The sequence below is a fragment of the Phocoena sinus genome, chromosome 19, assembly GCF_008692025.1.
Source record: "Phocoena sinus isolate mPhoSin1 chromosome 19, mPhoSin1.pri, whole genome shotgun sequence".
Lineage (NCBI taxonomy): Eukaryota > Metazoa > Chordata > Mammalia > Artiodactyla > Phocoenidae > Phocoena > Phocoena sinus.
Window position 1 is genome coordinate 22,477,977 of NC_045781.1, and position 7,662 is coordinate 22,485,638.

Genomic DNA, 7,662 nt, shown 5'->3' on the forward strand with positions numbered 1-7,662 from the left:
GTCTAGAAGTGTAGACGGCCCAACATTCGAATACAGGGGATTTGGGTTGTTGTTGGAAAGAATAAGTCGGTTGACTAGAGTGTTATATCAAAATTTAAAATTCACCTCGCCTTTGATCTTGCAATCCCATACCTAAGAATTTGGAAAGATACTCTCCATGTGCTCAAATGGATTTGTGCAAAAATGCTGCACTTCGCAGCACTGCTTTTCAAAACAAAATCAGAAACAGCCCATGTGTCCATCAACAAATTGCTTGAGCAAATTAAGTTATGCATACAACGAAATGTCATTGCAGTTCTTCAAAAGAATGATAGTTCTGTATGTAAAGTGATATAATGATCTCCAAAATAGTATTAACTAGAAAAACAAAGTATAGTACACCTTGTTTAAGACTGTGCAAAAATAATATGAAAATATATTTATTTATGCTTGCGTATACATTAAGAAACTGGTAATAGGAACTGGAGGGCAGGAAGAGGAGGGAGACATATTCCATATCCTATTGTACTATCTGAATTTTCTACTAGGTTAACCTAATATGACCCCCCACCCCCGCAAAAGGGAAAAGGATTTGTACACAGCTAATGAGGTCACCTGACCCACTGTTGAGGGTGTTGGTGGTCCTAGAAGGCTTTCTAGAAGAGTTATTTCCAAAACTGAATCCCTAAGTAAGTCAGGTGGAATTGCCCAATCAAAAGTGAGAACTCACCAGGCAGATGAGACAGTGTAAGCAAAGGCAGAGAGGTCAGGAGTTTAGCGTTGTGAGCACACCAAGTGCAAGGCAAACAGTTAAAGCTGGAGATGTGGATCATATCCAGCTATGCAGGCAGGGTCTTTGCTACCATGGGAAGGAGTTTGGACTTCATACTGAGTTCAATGGGGCAGTAAGGGTTTTAAGTTGGGGAGTAACAGGATTGTATTTGAAGTTGATAATGATTGAGCCAGAAAAATACCTCAGGTTTTAGACCTGAGGCATGGGGAGAGGATGGACAATAAAGAGAGGGGTGGAATTTTTAAAATATGAAGGCCATAATATTAGCAAAACTTAAGGAGCTATTTTGCTGGGAGAGAGTGGCGGTCATGGACATTTTCAGGATGACTCTGAATTTTCTAATGCAAAGAAATGGAGGAATAGAAGTAGCAGAGGAAGATAGTACCTCAGTTTTCCCAGGAGAATGGTGTAGGGCATGAATCGGGAACCCAGGCCCAGCAATCCTGGCCCTGAGGAGTTTTCTGAAAATTTCATTTGACTGGGTCCTTTTTATGGAAATCTTCCCAAAAGGGCACTTGGCTGGTGTGAGTGTTAAGGAAGAGGTCTTCATCTCTGTGGGGCTTTTGAAGTGCTTTACATGGCAGGCACTGACAGCTGTCTGATGCAAACTTCATTCAGGTCCCCCCTTCTCTCTAGCCATCTTCTAAGTAGGAGTGGGTCATGTGGTGTTATCTCTGGCCAATAAGATGTAAACCGAAGTCTGCTAAGTGAGATTTTTGGAAAGGCTCTGAGTTCCTGATAAAAATGAAGTGATTCATGACCAAAAAACCTCTTTGTCCTTTGCCTTTCACACTTTTCTTACTGTCTGGAGCATGAATATGAGGCCCTAGAGGTAAAGCAGCCATCTTATGACAGTGAGACAATGAGGTGTTGTATTAGTTATCTATCATTTCATAACAAATTACCCCCAAAATTAACGGCTTAAAACAGATGTGGTTCTGCAGTCTCATCTGAATGTTCAGCTAGGCGGAAATCCACTTCTAAGTTCATTCATTTAATTCTTGGCGGCCACAGTCCCTCATCACATGGGCTCTTCACAGATGTGCCTCGAAACATGGCAACTGGCTTCCCCTAGAATGAGTGATCCGAGAAAGAATGACAGAAGCCACATTCTTTTTATAACTTAATCTCAGAAGTGGCATCACATCACTTCTGCTGTATTCTATTAGAAGCAAGTCACTAAGTCCAGCCCACACTCAATGAGAGGAAATTACACAAGGGCAAGAACACCAAAAGGCAGAGATCATTGGGAGCCATCTTAGAGGCTGGCTACCCTAGGTGCCATGCATGGAATTATCATCAATCCACTAAGAAGGATGAATAGAAAACTAGAAAGTGCCTGGGTTGCTCATTGTTGAGTAGCACCCCAGTTGTGACCTGCCTCCCTAGATGCCCTATAATGTGAAAGGCAGAAAATAGCTCAAAATAAGATTCAGCTCCACACCCACTAGAATAGATAAAATTAAAGACTAATAACATCAAATGTTAGTGGAAGGGGGTATAAAATACTGTAATTACTTTCGAAAAAGGTCTAGGAAAACTAAATATACACACAGCCTATGACCCATATTTCCAATCTTAAGTATTTATTCGGGAGAAATGAAAATATATGTCCACAAAAAGACTTGTGCAAGAATATTCATAACAGCTTTATTCATAATGGACCCAAAATGGGGAAAAAAACACACAAATGTCTATCAATAGGTAAACATAAATAGATAAACAAATTGTAGTACATTCACTTAATGGAATATGAATCAGCTTTTAAAAGGAACAAATTACTGATACATACAACAAAATGGATGAATCTCAAAAACATTATGCTCAGTAAAAGAAGCCTTACACAAAAGAGCACATACTGTAGTTCCATTTATATGCAGTCCTAGAACAAGCAAAACTATTCCATTGTAGAAAAAAATCAGAGCAGCATTTGCCTCTTGGAGGATAAGGGTGGGGATAAAATGAAAAGGGTTATGAGGGAACTTCCTGGGCTGATAGTAATAGTCTGTATCTTAATAGGGGTTTGTGTCACACAAGTACTGGCATTTGTCAAAATGAAAACTACTCTTAAGATTTAGGCGTTTTATTGAATTTAAATTTTATCTCAACAAAAACCTTAAGCAAATATTGAAATCTAAGTAATGATATGTATGCTGAAGTATTTATGGGAAAATGTGCCAATGCCTGCAACTTATATTGAAATGCATAAAAAAAGATGGCTACGTGGGTAGATAAGTGATAAAGCAAATACAGTATAGTAAAATGTCAGTGGTACAATCTAGGCTGTTGGCATACAGGTGTCCACTGTAAAATTTAAGTATTTTGTATGTCTGAAAGTTTTCATAAATTATAGGAAACAAGACCTACATTTTAAACCACTTTTCATTAGGTTTTCAATTATCTGCTGTCAAACATATTCCTTACTTACACCATTACCAAAACAAGGGCTTTCTACAAAATGGATGATACTGGCCCTGACACTTATTCATTCATTTAATACTTACTAGGTACCTACTATGTGCTGGACCTTGTGCTCTTGATGGGGATACAATCTTGTGAGTAAAATAAAGTTCCTGCTGTTGTGAATCTCATACAAACACGTACTATTATACAAATAAATATATAACTACAGTGATCACAATTATGAAGGTACTATTCTGGGGCTCTAAGGCCACTGACGAGGAGATCTGACCTGTGGTAGGGTGGGGCTTCCCTGTGGAAGTAGAGACTTCCTGGAGGAAATATGCATGATGGGTAGAGTTAATGAGGTAAAGAGGAGTAGCAAATATTCAGCCAGAAGGAACAGCATGGGCAAATTAACTGAGGTAAAAGGAAATGAAAGGAAGCTATTATGGCTGAAGCACCAAAAGAAACAGGAAGAGAGAATCTGACATACTGAGGATGGGTGCTGGAAGAGCCCACTTTCCACTGGCTTTCGATGCTACTTCTAACTTTGCTCAAGATCCTCATGTGTGCTGTTGAAGTGGCTGTAGGTGCTCTAGTCTCATAGTAAGCAATTAGACCAGGCAGGAACTTTTTTTTTTAATTTCCTTTGATTTATTTATTTTTGGCTGCATTGGGTCTTCGTTGCTGTACATGGGCTTTCTCTAGTTGCAGCGAGGGGAGGCTACTCTTCGTTGCAGTGCACAGGCTTCTCATTGCAGTGGCTTCTTGTTGAGGAGCATGGGCTTCACTAGCTGTGGCTCACGGGCTCTAGAGCACAGGCTCAGTAGTTGTGGGGCAGGGGCTTAGTTGCTCCTTGGCATGTGGGATCTTCCTGGACCAGGGCTCGAACCTGTGTCCCCTGCATTGGCAGGCAGATTCTTAACCGCTGTGCCACTGGGGAAGTCCCCAGGAACTATTTTAATATAGGTATTATGTACTTGAGAAACCAAAATGGCTATTCAAAGCCTTTTTCTTTTTCTTTTTTTTTTGTGGCCGCACTGCTCGCCTTGTGGGATCTTAGTTCCCCAACGAGGGATCGAACCAAAACCCTTGTCAGTGAAAGTGCAGAGTCTTAACCACTGGACCATCGGAGAATTCTCTCAAAGCCATTTTTTATCCCCTTTTGTAATTACAACCCAAGTTCCTGGGGGGTAAGGGGAGGTGAGATGTAACAGCCTCCATCTCAACTCCTTTATTTTGACACTAAAACAAACCAAAGTTTCTACCAAGGAACCTTTTAAAGCTTTTCTTTCTTTTCTGGGAAAGGATAACAAGAGCACTGGGATGCTTGGGAGATCTTGGGTGTGTATAAAATTTCTCATTTTTCTTGAAAACCCAATATAGCTCCTAAATTAAAGAGTTAGAAGTTTAAAGCTGTAGTTCCTATTTTTCCAAAGCAACAGAGAGATGATCATCACAATGAGGAAAATGTAGTCATTTTGTGTTGATTCTGTTCACATTATACTCCATATTTCCAAAATGGAACGGTCTATGATTTTTAAAAAAAGATACAAATAACAAACAAAGAAGATGCCATCTTTGTCCTGAAAGAGAGCTTTTCTTTCCTTCCTGTGAGGCCAGTAACACACTGGGTCAGGGAACACTCATTGCAGGAAAGCCACAGGCTCAACTCAAGAAGCCAGCCCTCCTTTACAGCTGGGTACCTCTGAACAGTACGAGACAGGTACCAGCCTTCGCTGAGCACTGAACTCAGCCCACTGGCCTGCCCTGAACACAGAGGGGCCTCCAAAGGTGTCCTACGCCTCGCTTTGCCTCCTTTTGCTTTTTCTCTCATAGTATTAAATACTACTTATTGGGCATCTACTCTGTGCCTGTCCTTTACATTAATTGTCCCTCTTCCTCCCCAAGCCCTGCAAAGGTTACAGTTAAATAATGTAAGGCTCAGGGAGCATTATCAGTCAGGAAATTTTTTTTCCCCAAATAGAAACCCAACTCAAAATGGCTTAAGCAAAAAAGGTTACTGGCTCACATAACCAAAAAACACTGATAAGTAGTACCAGTTTCAGGCACAACTGGATCCATGTCCTCACAAGAACCACAGGGCCCGTTTCTGTCTCTTGGGTCTACACCCCTTGTTGGAGATGGTAGGGAAGATGTCTAAGATAGCTCACCATCCTATATTTGCTCCTTTTCCTGTCTCATCATGTTCACTGCTCCTATTTGGGTTTCCTACCCATCCCAGAAACACTGATTTGGGCTGGACAAGGATATCCACTGATTGTTTTAGACCAAAATTCAGCATCCAGCTCTGGAAGTCTGACAAGGGGTCTGAGAATTGAGGGAAGGATAGATGGGTCATAGAACAACTACCATCCAGAAACACCACTTTCTCTCCCATTGGCCAAGCCACTGCCTCTCACCCTGTTACTATTTAGCCTCACCCTTGTGCTGCCTTTGAAATAAAGTCCTTCCCACACTTCCGGTCTTAGTCCTCTTACCCTATCAGTCTGAACTAATCAGAAGCTTCACTCTCCTGGGAGTAAGCAAGAGTCCACAGAAACTCTGTAGATTCCTTGATAAACCCAAAGATGGAGTAGTAAATGAACACGTGACTCCCAACCAGGGCATCCAGCCAGGGAATAAATTAGGACTGAAAGCACCCTATGCTCTGCTCACCAAGCCATGTGTCATAGTGCAGGGTTGCATCTACCCAAAGGAAAGGACAATTTTTTTTTTCTTTTTTGCAGTAATCCATTCCATGGTCCTTAATCCTTGGGCTCATAGTCAATTCTCCTTTAGGGAATTTCCATTCCATCTCTCACTCCATTTCCCTTCTTCCCTCCCTTTCTGTGTCTCTCTCTCCCTCCAGGTAAGATCCATTCCAGGATGTCCTCTCACCTCTTAACCTTTCAAGATTCCTTAACTCTCCTCTCCTTCATGGATTAGACATAGCATGTTGTCATGAGCGAAAGAGGCAGGAAGAGGACCATCCTGGTATCTTTATCCCAACTTAATCCCTAAATGCCACAAAGAGTAACTGCAATCTAGTTAAAAAATCATAAAGAGGCCATTAATTATGGTCTCTGACAGACCACCTACATTTTTAAAAAATATAAAATCAGAATGGAAAACATATGAAAGAAATGACTGGCTCTGTGTGACAGAGTAAGTATTAACACCCAAAAGCATCACTGAGCCATGTGTGCATGCCTTCTAGTGTTAGAAACATACTTTCATTTCTTTAGTCAAAAAATATTCTCTGAGAGGACTTACCTGGTGGCGCAGTGGTTAAGAATCCGCCTGCCAATTCAGGGGACACGGGTTCAAGCCCTGGTCCTTGAAGATCCCACATGCCGCGGAGCAACTAAGCCCGTGCGCCACAACTACTGAGCCTGCGCTCTACAGCCCGCGAGCCACAACTACTGAAGCCTGCGCGCCTAGAGCCCATGCTCCACAACAAGAGAAGCCACCACAATGAGAAGCCTGTCCACTGCAACGAAGAGTAGCCTCCACTCGCCCCAACTAGATAAAGCCCACATGCAGCAATGAAGACCCAGAGCAGCCAAAAATAAATTAATTTAAAAAAAAATTTTTTTTTCCTGAGAGCCCCAGAGCCTCTAACGAGGCAGCTCATTTCCCTGGAACCCACTTTACCCAGACCTTTGCATGGCTGACTCCTAAGCATCTTTCACACACAAATACACTGGGTTGCTCCACATTCCTCCAGTGAAGAAGCCCAAAACTCATGGGCAGCTTGTAGTTTTCCATACCTTAGGTATCTTTCAGTCTTCACATTCTGCCAGGGTCTGGGAAGGTATCAAGTTGAACCACATGAAATTGCCTTTTTATGGGTCAAATTAAAATGTTAAATATTTTGGAGAAAAAGAAAAGCTTTATTCAACCAAAGTATGCACTGTTAGCATTAACTGCATTCCCTAAATATTAAATGGTATGTACCATATTTATAAAATTTAGCATTGTTAATGTTTATTCAAATCCTCCAATTACTGCTTCTCAATTGGAGGAAGTTTTGTTTCTCAGAAAAGAGTTCCAAATGACAGAAAAGGTGGTAATTGGTTGAAAAAAAGTCAGGTGAATATGATGAATGTGGGAAATTTTCTTAGTTCAATTCAGTTAACTTCTCTATGATAGTTTGTGATTTCTGTGGTCAAATGTTGTCGTGCAACAGTATAGGTCCATGTCTGCTAACCAATACAGAGTGCTTTTAGATCACCTTTTTTGATATATAATTTCAACTTTTTGACAGTTAAGATGCTACTGTTAGTTATACCTGGGTTAAAAAGCGGTAATGAAACACTCTTTGTAGACCACCATACCATTACCAGAACCTTTTTTGGTTGCAGTGATTGAACACATGTTCGGGAACTTCATCAAAATCCAACCATTGTCCCAACCACTTTCAATTTCATTTTTTATCAGAGCTTATGATCCTCTCCAAAATATGTCTCTGTTCTTTCAAATGT